General features: G+C 41.7%; 1 long non-coding RNA gene across 1 annotated transcript; it reads left to right on the top strand.

The window, feature by feature from the left end:
• The first annotated feature begins 6,408 nt into the window (after nt 1–6,408).
• LOC307038110 lies at nt 6,409–9,137 on the top strand. The gene is made up of 3 exons (XR_013807890.1): nt 6,409–8,059; nt 8,565–8,718; nt 8,824–9,137. It is a non-coding gene; the product is annotated as an uncharacterized lncRNA (long non-coding RNA).
• Nucleotides 9,138–22,311: the final 13,174 nt, after the last annotated feature.

The raw sequence follows: 22,311 nt of genomic DNA, 5'->3' as shown, positions 1-22,311 counted from the left end.
GCACGGTCCCCGAAGGTGCGGAGGCATGAATGGGGAATGGAGAGCAGGTCGGAGTCTGAGGATCGAAGGGTGCGGGACGGGATGTAAGGGTGGAGGAGATCTGTGAGGTACTGAGGGGAGAGGGCATGGAGGGATTTGTAGGTAAGGAGGAGGAGTTTGTAGGTGATGCGGGACTTGACCGGGAGCCAGTGGAGGTTGAATAGAGTGGGGGTGATGTGCTGCCAGGGCTTGGTGCGTGTGAGAACCCTGGCAGCTGAGTTCTGTATGTACTGGAGCCTGTCCAGGGTTTTGCTGGGAACCCCGGACAGGATTCCGTTACAATAGTCCAGGCGTGAGGTAATGAAACAATGATTGAGCTTCTCAGCAACAGAGTCGGAAAGTGATGGCCGGAGTCTTGAAATATTTCTGAGGTGGAAGAAGGCTGATTTTGAAATGGATTTGATGTGGTTTTGAAATTAGAGGGTTGAATCCAAGACAACACCAAGGTTGCGGGCCTGAGGGGATGGGGAGATGATGGAACCGTCGATGTTGAGGAGCAGATCTCCAACCTTCCCGAGCAGTGCCTTGGGGGCCACAACCATGAGCTCAGTTTTATCACTGTTTAGTTTGAGTAGGTTGGTGGTCATCCAGGTTTTAATTTCGTGTAGGCAGTTGATTAGTGACTGAGGGGTGAGATGGGCAGAAGGTTTTGTGCTGATGTAGAGTTGGGTGTTGTTGGCATTGGAGTGGAAACAGAGACCATTGCTGTGGATGATATCACCAATCGGAAGGATGTATATTGTGAAAAGAAGGGGACCGAGCACCGAGCCTTGGGGGACTCTATGGTTGACAGAGGCACAGGCGGAGCTGCAGCCAGCGTGTGTGACAAACTGTGTCCGGTCCGAGAGGTATGAGTGGAAGAAGGAGAGGGCGGAGTCAGTGAGGCCAAGGAGTTCAGACAGGCGGGTGAGGAGGATATTATGGGAGATGGTGTCAAAGGCTGCAGAGAGGTCAAGGAGAATTAGTGTAGTGATGGAACCTGAGTCAGCTGCGATGAGGAGGTCATTGGTGATTTTGATCAGGGCAGTCTCGGTGCTGTGGTGGGTCCGGTAGGCAGATTGAAAGGGTTCATAGAGCTCATGGTTGGACATGTGATGGTGGAGTTGGTCGGCGACTGCTCTTTCCAAGATTTTACTAAGGAAGGGAAGGTTGGAGATTGGCCGGTAGTTGTTGAGGTCAGTTGGGTCAAGTCCGGGTGACCAGAGAGCAGGTGGAGGGCTTGGCCTTAGAGATCAGCTTAGCCAGCTGGACAGCATCCACAGGGGCGAAAGCAGAGAGGTGGCAGTATGAGGAGCGTGCAGTTGGAGCAGCGGCGCTTGGAGTACGAGCTGTGTGAGGAGCAGGGGGGGCAGGTGCACTAAGCTGGAAGTGGATGGAATTCACTTTGGCCTGGAAGAATGAGTAAACTATTTATTGTTGAAAACAGTTTTCTTGGTTGATGTTGTTGGTCGTGGATTATGGTTGAATAGTATTGAGCTTTGGTCCGGGTGAGCGCCTCCTTGTAGGCCCTTACATGGTCCTTGTATGCCTCACGGTGGACAGTGAGACCAGTTCCTCTAATGAGTCTCTCAAGCCGGCGACAAGCAGCCTTCATGGAGCGGAGTTCGGCAGTGAACCATGGGGCAGGGCAGGTGTAGGAGACGGTACGGGTTGAGAGGGGCCAGAGCATCAAGGGTGAGCGCTAGTGCAGTGTTGTAACAGGCTACCAGGTCATCAACGGGGGTATTAGGGGGATAGGGGGCAAGATGGGATGCTACCATGGTGTGTAGGGCAGGTGCACTCACTGACTTGATGTTCCTGAAAGTGATGGTGCGTTTTGAGCGCTGCAACGGCAATAGGTAGAGAAAACAAGAGGGCATTATGGTCGGCAACAGCGAGATCTAAAACCTGGAGATGGGTAGGTTCGGTGCCCACTGAGCACACTAAGTCCAAGGTGTGGCCCTTAGTGTGGGTGGGAACTTGGACATGCTGCGTGATGTTAAAGCACTCCAATAGTGGCAGAAACTCAGCGGCAAAGGTGCAGGTGCTGCAGTCCACGTGGATGTTAAAATCACCTAGCAGTAGTGTGGATGGGGACATGGAGCAGATTGAGGTGAGAAGCTCAGACAACTCAGACATGAAGGAGGTGGAAGGTTTGGGGGGGCGGTAAATGAGGACGACCTGCTGCTTTGAGGGGGTAGCCACTGAAAAGGCAATGCACTCAAGTGAGATTTTATTCGTCACAAGCAGCTGTTTGAAAGGGATATCTGTAACACTGCACATGTGTGGTTTGTTGTGATGACGTAAGTGGGCGGTGACGGGGCGCCGGGACCAGACAGTTGGGATAGTGTCAGCTGAGCCGGTGTAAACAAATCCACGTTTGGAACCTCTATTGACATACCTGGGTCTGCCAACTCGTAACAGCCCGAGGTATTCAATGACTGACAGACATAGAGGGGGTGTAGTGAAGTGGTTGATCCTAAAAAGTTGCGAGGCGGAGTAACGAAGCATCACTCATAATGGTATGATGCTAACGTTAGCACAGCGTTAGCTGTGGTCGCGGATCAGCCGGGAGAATGCGCTCAGCCAAGAGAATCAGCCAAGAGTACAGATAAACAAGGACAGCAGGCAGCCTGTCCAGGAAGCGACTCAAGGACGGACAGCACTGAGGAGAAATGGTGGAAGTTGAAGGAGTTTGCCGCAGAGGAGCACCGGTGGTGGCCAGAGCAGGCTAGCCTGAGCAGGTAGAACCAGGCTAGCTTCTGATCGCCGTCAGACTGGCTGGGTGGAGAGGACCGTAGCTGTGTCTTTTACGGCAGAACAAAATCAAACAGCTGAGCAGGTGATACAGTGAAGCAGGATTGGGACTCAAAACGGGAAAATGAGATGGAGAATTTCGCTTGTCGTCAGATGGAGCCACTAACGTTAGCGATAGCGTTTGCCCTGAAGCAGGAGCAGGTGAGTAACATTAGCAGGTGTAGCAGGGTGGACAGGTCGGAAGCGGAGCATCCGTAAAAAGTTGCCATCGGGTGTTACAAAAGTGTCCAGAACAGCGTGTGAAAGCCACTGAACGTACGGAAACTGAGGTAGAAACGTTGGTCCAAAACTCGGCAGATAAATAACCTAGAGAAGATTTGTTTTCGGACAGAGAAGCGGCGAACAGACAACGCCAGCGTCCTCTCTCTCTCCAATGACAGAGGACACTCCATAGAGGGGAGGTTTTTGGTACATTGATGGCTGGCTTATGCTGCAAACTTCATCACCTTTTAACAAGAGAGTAAGTATATAAAACGTTATTTTGGATATTTTACACATCATCAAAAAAAAAAAAAAAAAACATAGATACAAACACATACAGTTTTAAATAGCCTATATACCCACTTTCCACAGGGAATGAATCATATGGGGTTCCACCAAAAGAGTTAATCCTCTCTAATATTCCAATTCGTATTTGGTTCAGACTTTCCTGAACTGAGACACACACAAAAAAAAAAGATTTGATTAAAAAATCTACACCACATTATTTGTACATAGAGGGGTACTTTTCCTCAAGCTTCTAAATCATTAAGAGCCATAGTGCTGTTACAAAATAAAAACAACAGATGCACATAGGTTGTTTAACACACACCAAGCAGCATTAAATAATTATGATAAATAAAATAAAATATAAAGTACTTACCAGAGACCGGTGTGAAATCACCTACCTCAAAAAAAAAACCTCAACCCTCACATCAAAGGATTAGACAACAAAGGCGCTACACACAGGGGGGCATTTCACACCTACGTGTGATGACACCTCACCCCTCACATCAAAGGATCTCACACCTACGTGTGATATCACACCTAGGTGTGACATCCACCTCGAACAAAGGGAGGCGGGACTTAGCTCATTAGCATAAGTAGGGAGAGGTGTGACCTGTCACAGCACCTGTCACTTTTCATGCATACTAATGTGATGGAAGCGGGATTATTAATACTACTGACCACCATGGGACCTTATTTCGGAAAAGTCAATGGAGAGAGAAAGATTATCTTTCGATCCTGTTTGAATTGTGCCACGAATTACACATATGTTTGTAATTTTAAAAGATAATTTTGCCTGTCAAAAAAAAAGAAAACGTAATATTAGCCACATGCTAAGTGCTAACCGGAGATCAAGGATTTTCAGAATAAAAGCTTGGCATTAAGATTGTGCGAGAACTTCCGTTTTTTTTCAGAATAAAACAGCTTTTAAGCTGACGGTATGTTTAAACTAAATTATGCCATAAAACATTGATATTAATTTCTAACATTAATTAATGTCACTTCATGTTAAGGCTAATAAAAATGACAAGGCTAAGGTTGTAATGCTAACTAACGTGCTTGCTACTAGCTAGGTAGCTAACTTGATCCAGCCACTCCTGGTCCTTTCATCAGACTGGAAGCGAAAGAACGAGCAAGACCCATTGCTGGTATGATAACAACCTGGTACTAAGCACACAGGCATCTTGTTAAATGTATCTTATCTTAGCTATCTCTTATTTGGTGGAGGAAAACTATTGTGACATAAGTTTTGACAGAGCTGCCAAGTCTCACCCTTTGAGAGTGAGAGTCACCATAGCCGCGGGAAGTCATTTTGCTCAGGGGGTGCTGCCAAAAGTGGGGAGGGGGGCCGCTTAAAAAAAAGAAGAAAAAAGGCGGTGCCGGGCCGGCCCGGCTGTCAGTGATACGAGCAGCAAAAATTGTTTGTTAAAGGCGAGACACGGCAGGCAAAAACATCGTTTTTCATGCACTGGTACATTTTGAGATGTTGTGCTATTTTGATTCCATAACATGTTTTCTTTCAGGCTTTTGGAAGGAAAACGTACAAAATACACACTTAAGTGTTTATTTTTACTATAGTTTGTCTATTTGCGTCTGTATATTTCTCCTAAATTCACCAAAAGTTAGCATTCTGACGTAACATAAAGTACCGCGACCGCTGTTTGCACCATGTCATCAGAGATATCGTTGGAAAGCTCCGTCTCTCCTGCACAATCTCATCGGATCCAAATATGGTCATTTAATTTGCATCAGCAACCAATCATGAAAGTACAAAAGGGTCTTAAACCAAGAAACGAAATCTCATTGGCTGGTGTCAAGTTCTGACAACGTGATTTGTTCAGATGCGTCACGTGGTGTGCTAAAACACTTCCTGGTTAGCTTTCCGCTAGAAATTTAAATCTCGAAATGGCAAAAGAACGGCGAAAAAACGTTTACAGAGATGACAACAATTGTCACTTGTACAAAGCAAGACTATACAAAAAACCAATGACCCCGAACATGAAATACATTCACGGAAAGCGTCGAGGCGCAAGCTGTCACCCAAAGAAAAGGAGGGTTTAGCTAGCGCTACACTGCAATCTTTAAAGGTTGTTTTCTCAAAATGAGTTTTTTCTCCTACTTTCCTAAATGTCCACTTCAGTAGCACTTACATACACCAAACCTTCCAGTTATATTCCTATCAACATTATGAAGGCTTTTACTAAAGGGTTTGTTCATAGCCTGAATTATATACGATTGTATACCTAAAAACATGGCGAAAATTGATATTTTAGGGCTGTTAACAGTATTTTCTGATTTATGGAGTGATAAAAAGAGATATCCAAAATCCCTTCTGTAAAAGCCTTGGATGTTAATATGAATACAAAATGAAACAATAATTTTGAACCTGGCTTTATCCAAAGTTCAGATTTCGGTTCCTGAAATGTGTTAAAAATATGCGCATATTTAATGAGATAATGGATCATTTGCATATTCAGAAAACTTGTAATACAAGAAACAATTGCCTTATTGTAGGTAATTAACTGGAGAAATGTCTAGCTCGGGGATGGGCAAATGGCGGCCCCCACCCCCTCTTTTTGTGGCCTTCAGAATAATTTATAAACAACGTAATTAATTTTAAAAAAGAAATTAAAAAACATTATTTTTTACTTTTAGTACTGATACCGTCCACTAGACTCGTAGTTACGTCGCGAGCTGCGTACATGATTTCAAATACCGCGAAATAATCTGTGACGCATTTGTGTGTATTGTGTTTGTTTCCCAGGGAAACCCTCACAAGAAACACCGGCTGTTGTTATGCCTGCTGTGACGTTAAGTTGCCGCTTGTAATTATGCCTTTACAAGCTTAAAAGTTGTATTTATCATCTGAATTTGGCGAAACAAGTTTAATATTCTTAAAAACAAGACTTTGTTTATTTGAAATCAGATGAAAACAAACTGTCACGGACCCTGCCGTGTTATCTAGGATTACCACGCTTTTCATTCATAATTTCAGCGGGAGGGAGGGGGAGTGGTGCTGAGGAACAGCAGAGTGCGGGCTGACGGGTGCCTGTGTAGACATTCCCCTTATTGTGGAATAAGGGGAATGCAGAGACAGGCTACAAGTGTTTTAGTTTCAAGTTAGACAATTAATATCTGGGTTAGTGTTCATGACTTCATGTTTATGTTATCTTAATGGTTAATCTCAATACACAGACATTTTCCGTGCTTTCCAATAGTTTAAAATCGTTTTATTCCACTGTTTAATAACCTGTTCTTTACAAACATGCCACTTGTAAAAATGAAATAACATTTCTGTGAACTGATATTTGTTTAGTGAGCTTATTAGAAGGTGTTCCCATTTTTTGGGGATGTTCCCTTTGATTGTAAAATGTCAATGAAGATGTCAGACTTAGTATAATTGTTAATAATTACATACAACACATGGAATTTCTGTGTGTGTTCCAAGTGAATCTGCGGCCCCCTGGTGGCCAGTACATCAATTATGTGGCCCCCACCGCCATCAAAGTGGCCCATCCCTGGTCTAGCTGATATCTTTAAGTTAAAAAAAATTACACTATTCACCTGGGGTGTCTCCTCTTAACTTTTATGCTTAATAAAACATTATAGACCTACATCCCTTAGCAACAGCTGCACATGCCCACACGCTAACTATGGGTCTTACAAACCTACCTAACATTACAAATAGTGAGAAAATATTATTTACAATATTAATAAAACTATGAATTCAATTTTAACTGATTGACAAGGCAAAACACTGCACAGCGGCAGCATTATTAAAGGAAAATATCGTCTTACATGTGTTGGGGCTTCACAAAACCCCAAATGTAGCCTTCCTCTCTGGGGTGGCACTAATGAAGAACCTCATTAGAGCAGATACATCCACATTGTACAACATGTTACTTTGGACATGCATCAAAGTCAGATGTGTCAGTCTCTTCTGTGTCATATTACTCTAGTTGGAGTAGCTGGTGGTCGACTCATTTTATTGGGTTGTTTGTTGGAGAAAAAAAATCCAAAATCCTTTTTTGCGCCATTCTAAAAAGTTGTCACTCTGCAGTGTGTGTGTCGCCTCAATTACGTCACTATCCCAAAACCTACGACCTAGATGACTCGGATTTTATTTATTTGGAAAATAACTGACTGATACAAATATATACTATGATATGCTACTGTATACAGCTAATTTTATTTTAAGTAAAATCATAACTATTTTATGTAGTTTAATCATTTTTATTTAGGTGGTCACTCAGTTTTTAAAATGTACACCACTCGCCAACAGGGGGTGCTGCAGCACCCCCAGCACCCCTACTTCCCGCGGCTATGAGAGTCACGCAATTTAACCTCTTCACACGCCTCACGCCACACTTACCATTTCACACACTTTTTTCCCCCACTCACTACTTTATAATTATTTTTTTATTTAATTATATATTTCCATAACTTGTTGCTTGAGGCTTTCCGTAGTTCGAGTCAGGACAGGGTGAGCCCGCCCTATTCTGCCCCCGATTGGCTGACCGAGATATGTGATAACCAATCAGCCCCCAACGAAAGACACCAACGTATACAAACCAATCAGAGGCAGCTTAGGGCGGGTCATTGCGTCTCTATCCTATGAAGACAACTCTATCAGAACAACACTTATGGCGGAGAAATCGAAAAGTAAACGTGAGATGTCTGTCAGCGCCTCAATAATGCCGTGACTGACATTTTCATCTGAAGCGGGAGGGGTTAAATGGTAGGTAACCACTTCATTTTTACAAACAAATTTTACAAATATTTTTATTTTGATGAAGTCAACCTTCGGTATGACTACATGAGACTGAACGTTACACAGGCTGCTGGTGAGCAGTGTGGCAGTTTGCTGCGGTGGGTTTAACAACAAACAACCGTGACTAATAGCAGTGTTAGTTAAATCATCACGTATTTGCGTATGTGAGCTAATGGATACTTGCTATGAGCAAAGGGAATTTACAGTACTGTTCCTGTGCTGTTTGCATTTCTGTCTAATAAAATATTCAATCAAACAGTAACATGTAGCTATCTTTTGAGACTGGATCATTCATTCCTTAACTGTATACTTCGATTTCTGTCAGTTTGTCTGTTAGTTTGAAAGTCTGAAAGATGTCAGGTAGACTCTTTGCTCTTGTCACATTTTCTTAATAGATTGTAAAGTTTAATGACCACATCTGAAAAACAACCCGTTTCAGCTACATTACTTTACCACATTGTGTTATCTTTAGGTTTCCTAAACTTCTCCCATACAACGACCTGACGAGCGTGACAAACTGAGTGAGGAGTTTCTGGACTACCTGTCCCTGGACATTGCCATGCCCGAAGACCCAGCCACGTTTGACATTGAGCTTTTTGGGGAACATGGCATCAATGAAGAATAAGGTAAGAATTATTCTGCACCCTTTGAAATACCAATTGACGTAATCAACTTAATTCTATACAAAAATACTTGAGTGTAATTAGGCTTCCTATGTACATTTTTCAAAGGTGACCGGTATGAGCAGATTTGGGAGGCTCTCTCGTATTGCCAAGTTGTTGTTGGTAATTCCACATTCAAATGCTGAACGAGTGTTCTCTGTGGTGGGACTGAACAAAACCAAATCCTGAAACAGTTTGGCTCTTGATGGAACTCTATCATCCATCATGACTGTGAAGATGGCAAACCTTGAGCCACAGTGTTTCAAATGGGAGCCCCCTCCCTCTGTCATCAAGGCATCAAAATCTGCCACAAACACCTACAACATGAGACATGTCATGTAAACCAAAACACACAAAGACATGCACTTTTATTTTTGTATAATATATATATATATATATATATATATATATATATATATATATATATATATATATATATATATATATATATATATATATATATATTATTCTGGTTCTAATTTTGTTACACTTAAAAAAAAAAAATGCACTAAAGGAAAAGGCTGCTATTGTTTCTTAAAATGCTGCTATGTTTTCTTTATATTGACATTTTATAAATAAATGTATTTTATTTGTCAAACTTTTTCTTGTTACAATTGTTTTCATTTCTACTTGTGCTGGTCAATTATTAACACTATATAAGCATGAGGAGGCCGACAGTGCAGGGAGAGCAGCTGGCATGGGGGTGAAGACATCACAACAGTCTTAATGTTCATTTAAATTGAGATATTCCTCTAAATCGACGTTAAAAAAGGCCACATTTTTTTCGTCGGTGGACGAACGCATCATCCCCCGAAAGTCTCAATCCTACTTTTTACTGAAACTTGGCAGCCCTGGTTATGACATGACTTGCACCGCTGGGATTTGTAGTCTTTCTAGTTGCGTATTTTTCATAGTCTTATATTTCAACAGTTTTACAAAAAACTGTGACTTTTTTGACATGGAAATGATTTTTTAAGATTGACGAACATCATATGTGTAATTTGTGGCACAATTCAAACGGGATCGAAAGATAAGTTCCCTCTCCATTGACTTCAATACATAATTTTTCCGAAATAAGGTCCCATGGACCGGAAGTAGATGGGCGTGACTCCGCCACTCTATTGCCTTATATAAATAGCCTTGCCTTAGGTCTTTTTACGTCCCCAGCTCGCTTAGGGTAAAAGGGAAGCAACACGAAACCAGGTGTTCTTGGTGAGAGGTTGATTTTAATAATAAACTCAAAATAAAGATATAACCAAAAATACAGGCTCTTAAGGCTAAAATAGCGAGGCGTCTCGCACAAGTTCGACGCCGTCACCAATCACAGAATATACATAAAACACACAGCCTACTTACCACTGTAGCAGAACTAGCACATAGCTACACAGAACTGACACAGAATGTAAGGAGAGCACCGAGAGCCGTCTGACACAGATTCAGACCTCTCCTGTCTAACTGAGATGCACACACTCTTGTAAGAGTCCCCGGAAGGTGTGGGCAGGGATTGGTGAGTCGGGCCCGACCTGCTCCAATCCAGATCTTCGGTCACGCCTACCGGAGGAGGGACAGGAAACTGGCATCCAATGGCGTCTGGGCAACGTCACATCTCATATACATAATAACATACACAGCTGAAAACAATCCTAGACAGGTTAGCGAGCAGACAGCAGCAGCCGTGACAACCCCCCCCTTAAGACACAAACTCACAGCTTTGTTAACCATGCCTACTACTAAACCTACCTGATAATTCTGAAGGACTCTAAAAGACTCGAAGGAAATCCCTGCACACAATACACAAAACGACCAGGGTCGTAACACCCAAATGTTTGACCTCTCAAGGACTAACGGAATTTAAAAAGGACTATAACGGACTAACAAACTCATAAGAACTCTGAAGGACTAACGGACTCATAAGGACTCCAAGGACTCTAAGGACTCAAAATGTGTCTGACTGAGGCTGCTCTTTGCGTTTCAGCGACAAACAGTTGGCGATGACCTGCCCAGGTTCGCGACAGTAAAACACTCTACACCACAATACGATCCAGCAAACATTTTACATTCTTCTAACAGAAGCAATTCTCGCAGAGAAGCAAAATCATTCGCTTTACATGTTGTTTCTCATTTATCGGAAAAAATAAAACAGTTTAGTTCCGGATGTACAAAGATATTAATAGGAGGATGTGCAAAACAGACCAAACTAATTAGGCTTTATTAAAACGTTAAATAATACTTTAAGTTAAGGTCTTCTTTTAAATAAGCAAAACGTTTTGGGGGTATCTACAGATACATATTAAGCTTGACAAAGTACTTAAAGTCTATTGCATGGTTTGTTTTGGGACTTGACAATCAACTTTCCTGCAATGTTAACTATGTTGAATCACTTATTTTAACCGATATTATACATATTTATTATACTCCTATAAGATGTATATAGATAGAATAAGAAATGTGCAGAATACGACAGTTTAATGGTGGAGATAAATACATATTGATGTCCGGCAGTGGCTGTCCGGCAGAGGCTCAGTCAGTAGGGACTGTGAGCCGTAGGGCAGAGTCCTGCATCGGGTCGGGTACCCGCGGGTGACCCGCAAAAAAAGTAATTCGCGGGTGGTATTTTTTCAAACGCTTTTTTTCGGGTTCGGTTCTGGGTAAAACAAAGATGATGCGGGTCGGGTCGCGGGTGTTGCATAATAAATATATTAAAATTATAATAATTTATTTTAATGTTTAAATCCTCAGACCTCTCCACCGCGGGACCGCGCATAATCATAACCTCTGCAGTGCATCAATCTGCTGCTGAGCGCGCCACATTCGAAATGGCTGAGGTGAAGCTCTCTTGCGGAGAATACAGCATTTTCATTAACACTTCCTCAAGAGCGAAATCCAATGTCTAGGAGGCTTTTGGTGTCATCCTAGATGGAGAAAATAACCAACATCCCACGCTTTTTGAGACAAAAATGCAACTGCGTCTGTTAATAATTGCACGTTTTCACTGCTCATATACAGTATATGCGGGTTCGGGTCGGGTTGCGGAACTAATTGGCAATATGTGCGGGTAGCGGGCCGGGTTTGGTATTATACGACGCGGGTGCGGGGCTGGAGCGGGTCTTGAAAATCAGACCCGTGCAGGACTGTGCCGTAAGGTCGCTGGTTCAAGTCCCCCGAAGTCAATAAACCTTTGAAAATCTTGAAATGGATGTGCAAAATAGCTATTATATATAGTTTTTAATGAACGATTAGAGAATAACGAGTAATGACTATGCTTTATAGGGATCTGAAGATACATTTTTAGTCTTCTCAAGCACCCACTATCAAATATCTCGCCTGATTGTTGGCACTTGACAATCACCTTCCCTGAATTTTACTCAGGTGTAACTAAAGTCTGATTTAAGGGTTGTTTATATTTCACATCATTATTCCAAATCCAAATGTAGTGGAGTAAAAATACCAGGTTAACCTTAAAGAAAGTCCTCAGGATTACAAAAGACCCCCATCACCCCAGCCACAAACTGTTCTGTCTGCTGCCGTCTGGCAGGCGGTACCGCAGCATCCGGACTAAAACCACCAGACTCAGGGACAGTTTCATCCCACAGGTCATAAGACTATTAAACACCTGAACTTTGAAACAACATCCATAACATTCATCTGGCTGCTACTTAGAAATTATTTATCTAATATATCATATTCCAATCACTTGTATATAGACTCTTATTGCACTATTTTACAATTTTTCTGTTTCATTGTGTTGCATTGTTGAAGGGGTCTGTGACCTAAGATTTTTATCGTCATAACTACACTGTAGCTATGTACGCATGACCAATAAATGTGGGGAGGGGAGGTAGGACACGTTTGAGTCCTGTTTTGGATTGTGTGCCGTCGATGGGTTTCATTCCATTTCAAAGTGCTGTTTGACGCTCGGCATAAACTTTGCGCACTGCCATTCCAACATCCAATCACAAAGCTTGAGGAATAATCACAGGGTTTGACAAGCAAAGTGCATGGTGTAGTCCTAAACTATAGCTGAGGATTATGGGTAGTGTAATGTCTTCTGCCATTGTGTAATTAACAAGGATAATCTGGTGTTTTTGAGTTGATGAGTATTGCAGATATCACTGTAAAATTAATCGACAGTAAGGAGAATACTTACTTCCGGGTGTAAAATTCTCCGTTATCCAATGGGAAAGGACGCTCACATTGCCTTTAACTGCCAGCGACATGGACCGATGCGGTGCTTCCCTGAGCGTCAAATACCGCCGATGGGAATACATTGCAATCAGTTGAAAGCTCTTTGCGTCCGTTTATGAAGCTGAAGGAGAATCGGCACGTCACAACTGGACGCCATTGGACCCTGACCAAGCGTCGCTATTGGACGATCAGGGAGTGAGACTGTGTTGGTGCTGCAGGACCTCTTTTCACTCTCTGTCTGAAACCAGAGCCCAGTCTGCTCTGATTGGTTAGCTGACCGGCTCTGCTGTGATTGGTCAGCCGCTTAGAGATGTCCCGTGCCATTGCAAATCACATACAATGTGCCAGAGCAATGGCCAATAGAAGCGCACATGTTACATAGTGATGTCACTATGTTACGGAAGTTTCCTCTGGAGGGAACTTTGGGATTTAAGCCTTTGCAGACATTTAACATGCATACACATTTATATATCCCACTATGGGAAAAGGAAACCCCAAAAATCATAATAGCGCCCCTTTTAAAATTGTCATTTAAAAATAAACGTGATATTGACCCTTAAAAAATGAATTCAAAACTCTAATGATAACATATTGATATCAGTATCAGGTGAGAAAAATCATTATCATTAAATCCCTATAGAAATGAAGCACATACAAGAAAATGCTGACGATCGGAGAGAAGAAGAGGAAAGCGGAGGTGAGTCGAGGAAAAAAAGGCTTTAATATAAGACAATATCTACAGCAGGGAGGGGGGAGGGCATGGTGGGGGTAAAGGTGGGGTAAGCGATCTCATCTCTTGTCCTCTCTCTTGCTCTCTGAATGGGGTCCTAATTGGCAGTACTGTGTGAATAGGCAGCTGGCTGAGGAGTGCCTGTACAAAAGAACACACAGTGAGACAGCACTGGAGATGAGGCCTTCTCTATTCACCACCTTTACCCACACAAAAAAAAAAAGAGCTGAAGAGAAAACGAGAGAAAGAAAGCGAGGGGATGGTTGTAGTCGGGTTGGGGGGGGGTTGGGCTGGGGCTAGGTCATGTAACAACAGAGCGGAGTGGAGTGAAAATCGACAAAACAGAGAGAGAAAGAGGAGAAGAGATGGAGCGAGCAGATGAGAAATAGAAGGTAATCACAGGAGATTATCTTCTTGTGATGGAGGCAAGCTTCAAGGATAAGTAGGCTATCCTGAAGAGGACCATCCCAAACCAGTCAATAAAGCCCCATGTCTGGAGTCCTAATATGGGCGGCTGGGGTGATGCAGTATGGGCAGTAAGGGGCCAAAAGTGATCCTTGTAACATAGAGGCAGATTTCACTGCATGTGTTCCAGTTATCACAGAACAACACAAGTGGAAGGTGCTAGGCAGAGTACAGGCAGCAGAGTGTATTTTGTGCACAAGTCTAAATGTACTGTCCTCAAACACTTAGACCAAGCTTGGTTTGTGTTTCCTGTAAAAACCCTTCTTGTGAATGTGTGGAAAATGACTGCTGTCTGTCAGAAGCTAAGGCTGAACTAGCATGACATTGTGATAAAGAAACACTGCACAGCGGTCTACAAACAATGTTTTACAATTCTAGAAAGCTGTCACAGTGGTGACATGTCTGCAGAGCTGGGGATGGGTGATTGGACAAGAGATGAGACACTTTGTACCCTATCTACTAGAAAGCCTTGTGGTCACATGGGTGTGTCAGGAAGTCACCGCTCTGTAAAAACCTTTGGTGAGTGGCAGGGCCAGACTGGGACAATAAGTCTGGCTGGGAATTATACACCCAGCCAGGCCACTACCAGTTTTTTGTGCCATTTTGCTGGATTTATTTGTCAATATTTACAGCGTTGCTGCCCATAGTGATAGCCCTCTAGTTCAGGGTTGCCAACTTTGGGTACCTGGCTGGAGTGAGATTTTGATATCATGGGTTTAATACACATCTGCGCACGAAATGACTTCTATCGTATCAGCAGCGGGACCTTAGCATACATATAGGATATATACCGGTATATACAATATATACAATATATACAAATACACAATATTGGACACAGACTATAAAGGGCACACAGTTTCATTCACTAATGAAAGTCAAACACATGTTTGTTTCCACTGTTTTATTGTGTGCCTGTCGCGATAAGCAATTAATTGACGTATCGTACGATAATTAAAAATGAACTCGATAAATTGCCATTTACATGAGGCGGTGACTAGCAGTTTGGTCTCAGGCTCGAAAATGACATTCCCAGAACAAATGACCATATCTTCCCTTCTAAAAGGGTTAAATTATTAATATTTTTTCTCAAAGCAAGGTTACATATGTGAGTTGGATTTTATTAAAGCAAATTCAGATTGAACACAGTAAAAAAATGTAAATGATTGTGTCCGTCCAAATATTTTTTTTACTTATAGTGAAAACTAACCTTGAATGATGGGATGGTAGACTAAAAGCTTTAGGAATCCAAACTACAACATATAATAAGTACCCTGTATCAAGATTGATGCCAAAAAAGTGAAATTTGACCTTTTCAGAGAGATTTAGCAAGAAAAAACCCACTTCTGGGGTCATTTGGGTGGGTTTTACATATCTCTGCTCCCCCTTGCTCGATTTTGCTGATTGACATCTCTTTCTAACCGTCAGAGCCAATGGAATCAAGGGGAAGTCCCACATACTCCTTATTTGGTAATGTCTGTGTGGGAGACTGACGCATAGCCAAAACCGGAAGCTGCGATAACTCTTGTGGCTACCATTAGCAGCTAACTTTTACTCTCCGATTTTTACATAAAAATTGAATTATGGATTATAAATAATTATTTCAGTTCCACAGAAACATTATCTATCTACCTATGGATTAACCAATTCAGCCATGTTTTTTCTCGTTTTAATGCCATTGAACAAGTCTTTTGATCAGATTGACAGCTATGGTGAGACGATCTCCCGTAAAAGCTCCGTAAAGGTACGTGTTGTGATGTCTGTGTTTGCTTCCCCTGTCGCGAGTTCGGATCATTCAGTGATGATACTATATACCTACATAACTAGTGGAACCTCAGCTTTAATCGGATATCTTGTATGTGCAGCTACGATAATTAATAAGGGTATCTTTTATCTTGAGTTCTGTGCCAAAGTGCGTTAGGATTTTTCGCTCAGGGGTCATTTAGATGCTTCTTATGAGACTTGAGTTTTGTTTTGGTAAAAATGGTTTATATCGTCAGTTAGCTGAGATTATTCCCGTTAATCTGGTATAACACATTAATAGGTTCTTAAATATTAAGATCCCCTAAGACACAGTGTCGTGAAAAAAACAAAAAAAAGGACCCGCCGAGGGGCTCCATGGGGCTTGACAGGTTAATAGTTTGTGTTATGGTTCTGGTGTGACATAAAGCACAATAATTACATTTATGACTGTTTCTCTTTTTTTAAGAAAAGTATCGAAAAAGGATCGCAATTCTTGACTTGGTAACGGTATCGAAACCAAAATGTTGGTATTGTGACAACACTACTCTGAATGCATGTACTGCAAGTGGATTGTCAACGGTTAGAATCAAATAAATAAAAAATTGTTTGCAGATGAATTAATATTCAGGGCTGCAAAACACACTCTCACTCCATAATCGTCCAGGAGCGACGTTTGGTCAGAGTCCCGTGGCGTGCAGCTGTGACGCTCCTAGGCTCCTTCAGCTTCATAAAGGGACGCAAATAGCTTTCAACTGATTGCAATGTATTCCAATCTGCGGCGGGATTTGACGCTCATGGAAGCACGGCATTTGTTTGTGTCGGCTGCCCTTAAAGGCAATGTGAGCGTCCATTCCCATTGGATAACGGAGAATTATACACCCGAAAGTAAGTATTCCCCTTACTGTCGATTGATTTTACAGTGATATCTGCACTACTCATCAACTAAAAAACACCAGATTATCCTTGTTAATTAGACAACATTGATTGGTTTAAATTGTGTGGAATGCTTTTGTATTTTTCCCCTTCGATTCGGAGAAACAAATATCTTTTCGGATTTTCCTTTCCTCCGAAAAAATAATTGTTTCTCCGAATCGAAGGGGAATAATACAAAAGCATTGCACGGAATATAAGGGTCATTCCAGAATTGGAGGACAATTTAGACACCAACATTTTTGAAAAATGAACCTTTTATTTTATAATTTTTTTGTATGTATTTAGGAAAAACAGATAATAAACCATCAGAAAAAGTGATTTGCCCAGCTTGGCATCAAATGTATATTTTCCAATGAAGAATTACCCCTGTTACTCTAATTATAGTAACAGGGTTGAAAGTAACAGGGTTGAAAATCAATGCTAATTTGAGCCTTTAACCTCAGGAATTATTGCTAGATGTAGCATGTAATGCTACTTTCAAGGCAAGGACAAACTTGGATATCTAATGCAAGAAAGATAACTTTGAAATTAATATGCTTTATTCTGGTAATATCAGTAACAGGGTTGAGTGGGTCAGAGTGCCACACTCTTTTACGACTGAAAAGATTGTAAAAATATGAAAAATAAAAGAGAGGACTTAGTTTTGGTCTACCCATGGCACTAGCACATGGCTTGCTGATGTCACTTCCACTGTGTCATCTGACTTACAGTTTTTTCACTTCCTGTGCCAATCTAAAAAGGTTTGGGTAACAGGGTTGAACGCATGTTGAGGGACACACCTTCTGTGCAAAATTACTGTTATTTAAAATATGTTTATGATTTAACAAATAGATTTTACCATTACAAGAGACATATATCAATAGAATAATACCAAAAAAAGTAAATAAAATCCCTATTTTAAATGTTATATTTGACATGCAAGTTGGTCACCAAGAAGCGGGGACAAGAGAAAAATGCCATTTTAGGGGATGTTCGAGAGCTATTTGATAATTTAAATAATATTTTGAAACCACTTTTTCTACAATTTTATACACATTTTGTCTCAAGACAAGTATGTTTAACACAACAAGTGCATGTTTTAGCATTTTGGGCATGGATTATTAGATTTTTTATATGGGGGACATGAAATGTCCTCCAATTCTGGAATGACCCTTAAATCAATCAATGTTGGGTAATTAACAAGGATAATCTGGTGTTTTTTAGTCGATGAGTAGTGCAGATATCACTGTAAAATCAATCGACAGTAAGGGGAATACTTACTTCCGGGTGTACAATTCTCCGTTATCCAATGGGAATGGACGCTCACATTGCCTTTAAGGGCAGCCGACACAAACGAATGCCGTGCTTCCATGAGCGTCAAATCCCGCCGCAGATGGGAATACATTGCAATCAGTTGAAAGCTATTTGCGTCCCTTTATGAAGCTGAAGGAGCCTAGGAGCGTCACAACTGCACGCCACGGGACCCTGACCAAACATCGCTCCTGGACGATTATGGAGTGAGAGTGTGTTGGGCTGCACGTGAGCACATGTGTATGTTATTTTCCTCCGACAGTCTGGATCGTTTGTTCATCAACGTTTAAACTATGCAAAAGTAGTAATGCTGTATTCCAGTAGGGCTTCTGCCACTGAATCATCATGCGTGTGTCATTTAAGGGGACATTGTGCATTTTGGATGAGGCAGGTTATGGGAAATGGCCCCGATATGACCTCCATTTTATAGAAAGGTCACAGGCATAACGAAAACTCCAGGAGGTAAGGAGGTTGCAGAAAACAACCTTGGCACAGAAATACATTCATGCACATACTGTAGTGTACACTAGGGCTGTCCCGAATACCATTTTTCGGGCTCCGGATATTCGGTAGTAATCAGCAGCGAATATTCGGCCCGCGCGAAGCGAACCGCTTCAACAAGTGTATTTTGGTGTATTCACGGCATTTATTTTGTTATTCTACAGTATTGTTGTTTTATAGTTATTAACCCAATGTGTGTTCTTTGAAATTGAAAAGGATATCGCATTGTGTTTGTTACTTTCGTTGCAGTTGTATATGTCTGACGGCACGTCCACACAGCGGCGTGCGTTGACGCTTGGCTGTGTGCGTATCTGAAGCTTGGGGATTTTTTGTGAGCAACGCGACCAACAACCAATCACATGAATCTCCCGCCCCCGACATACAAAGCAATAGCAATGTTAAAACGAAGTAAACTGGATATAAAATCCCCAAACAGGCGAAAACCTACCAGTTTCACCCACTGTCTCTGCCACCTCCCTCCATGCCTGGCTCCTCCGGTTTGTATCCCGGTAGATGAACAGAGACTGATCATACAGCACCGGGTGATTCACTACCGCTATAGTGAATTTTTCCTCAATTTTTGGGAATATGAGGAAATGAACTGCGTAGTCTCTCCCAGCATACTCGTGGTTTGATTGGCTAGCGCTTGTACTGGCAGATTTGAATAAACGGGATTTCATTGGCTGACGCTTCTGCCGAGGCGCCAAAAGTTGAACATTGCTGAACTTTTGAAGCGAGCAACGCCAGCAACGCGTCGCGTCACTTCCCAAAATGCAGTTCGGCAAAAAGTGAAGTCACCCCATTCAAAGTGAATGGTGAAGCATCAACACACGCCGCTGTGTGGATGGGCCGTTAAGTGTCATTTGGCTTGGCTTCCTATTTATGGTCTTGCTTTTATTTTGAAGGAGAGATAGCGTTGTTGACAGGAAGTTGTTGTTGCTTTCAATTCAATTCAATTCAAAACCTTTATTTATTCAGGTGAAAACCCATTGAGATCATTGACCTCTTTTTCAATGGTGACCTGCTGCAAGTAGGTTCCAACATGAATACAAACATGACAGAAAAACAAAGAGGACATCATATGGCATATTTACATTGACTACAGTTTGTATAGCTAGTAGCATTTACAGATACCAACAGTTTCCGATTGGATAGCATCTATCCTTGCTTTAAAAACATGTAATGGAACCAAACTGCTCAACTTCCATTCCTTTTGCAGACTGTTCCAAATTAGCGGAGCTGCGCATCTAAAAGCTGTATTCCCTAAGACAGTCCTAGCAGTTGGCACATTTAATACAACCACAGCATTTGATCTCAGGCAGTAGCCATTTACAATACGCCGTGAGATCAGGGAGCAGATGTAGGATGGAAGTTTCCCTAACATTGCTTTATAAATAAAAAGATACCAGTGATTCAGCCGCCGTACAGTTAGTGAAAGCAAACCTGCCCTTGCATACAGGGTACAATGATGGGTTAATGCTTTACAGATTGTCACAAATCTCAGTGCACTGTGATAGGCGGCATCTAACTTGATCAGGTAATTGGCCGGTGCATTCATATAAAACAGATCACCATAGTCCAGCACAGGTAAAAAGGTCACAGTGACTAGCCTTTTCCTGGCCTCAAGTGAGAAACAGGACTTGTTTCTGTAAAACAAACCTAGCCTAACCCTCAGTTTTTTTAGGAGGTTATTGACATGCAGTTTAAAAGAGAGACAGTCATCAAGCCAGATACCAAGGTATTTGTAACAGGTTACCACTTCAAGTTTTTTCCCTTGCGTAGTTACAATATCTAAAACAGGCTCTGGTGTCTTTTTAGCTTTTGAAAAGAGCATTACCTTGGTTTTATCCACATTTAAAAGAAGCTTTAGTTTAGAGAGCTGAGTCTGAACAGTGTTAGAAACAGCCTGTAATTTAACAACCGCCTCCTTAAATCATCCGCATACAAATGTAAAGTAGCTTCATCCACATTATCACCTAAGCTGTTGATATATATGGAGAATAAAAGTGGACCTAAAACAGAACCTTGTGGTACACCATTATAAATGTTTAACCACTCAGAAGACAGCCCATCAAAATGAACACATTGGGACCTTTCCGAGAAGTAGTTCACAAACCACCCCACTGCATGGCTGGATATGCCAATACTGAGTAGCCTCTGCTTTAAGATGCGATGATCAACGGTGTCAAACGCTTTGGAAACAACGTGACAGAGATTAATGGAGAAAAGTAATATCTACATATTTTATGAACTCAGACACTTAGGAGATATGACCCAATTGCACGACCCGGGGGACAGAGGTAAATTATTTGTAAGATACTTTATTTTTCCAAGAACAGCAAAAAATGATCAACAAAAAAAGGGTCTCTACAAAAATGGAGAACAAAATGAAAACGCTCACACAGTGAGGACCAAAACTTTCATAAGAGCACGTAGAGAGCATAGACCTGACTGTGGCAAAAGACAAGAGCAAGGATCTAACCATGGCAATAGACAAAAACGAACTGACAGAGAACACTGGGGGGAACAGGGGCATTTAAACACAAGACAATCAGACACAGGTGGGAACAATCAGGGGCGGGGCTGACGCTGATGAGCACAGGAGACACAGAAGGGGTAACAGGTGAACACAATCAGGGCCGGGGCTGGTGTTGATGAGTCTGGAATGACAGGTAAACGGTAAGTGACAAAACAAAACAGGAAGTGGAAAACAATACAACCAAAAAACAACATAAATCTCAACATTTCTTTCGGTGCACAACAACATATAAAGACGGAGAAAGTAAACGATAACGTTTATGGTTAAGTGTTAGCAACCCCCGAACAAGCTCTTACGTTGATATTGGATATTTTAATAAATTCAATTTGAAAAGAAAACGGGGAAAAAACAAACAAAACGAATAACGAAATTGAAACCCGAATAGTACTCCAACAAACGAATATTCGGATATTCGAATATTCGGGTAAAGCCCTACTGTACACACATATACACATTTACACACACACACACACACCCCCACACACGCACACACACACACACACACACACACACACACACACACACACACACACACACAGGTTTACATTATTGTGGAGTGTGGAACAAAGTTGGTGGGTGTGTATTTCCCGAGGAAACACTAGCCATATCAGAGATGACAGATATCTCTGAAGTTGACATCCCATCTAGCCCGTCCCATTTATCGTCTGAACATTACAATAATTGTTTCAAACTCTGAAAGCCAATACTTTGTTTAATCGCCCAAACCTTGATTTTTTCACAAAAATCCACGATTATCTCAGAATGTGCCGTTGCGACATCCGACTCATATTGATAGAGCGGGTCTCATATCATAAAGCACATGTTCAATTCTTTATGCTTAAAACTAATTACTCTTACGATCATTATAAATATGAATCTCTAATGAGTTTATTATCAGTGACTTCTACAGATATCACATTTTGAGAAACTATTCTCTTAAAATAATGTATCAAAATAAAAGAAAGATTTCAAATTATAAAATGTTTTATTTCGCTTTCAGAGGAAACACCAACCAAAAAATGTAAAAACCCACTGAGTGTATCTCCCTGAGCTTTACAGTGTACGCTATGAAACGCATGGCTCCTATCCCTGTGATGCTATCTTCTGTTGGTCATAAAGACCTGATAAATGCCAGCAAATAAACCATCTGTTTCCCCACAAACTGTCGATT

This window comes from Notothenia rossii, assembly GCF_949606895.1.
Source record: "Notothenia rossii genome assembly, chromosome: 4".
Taxonomy (NCBI): Eukaryota; Metazoa; Chordata; class Actinopteri; order Perciformes; family Nototheniidae; genus Notothenia; species Notothenia rossii.
Note: the sequence above shows the minus strand (reverse complement) of the source record. Positions and strands in the feature narration are given on the sequence as shown.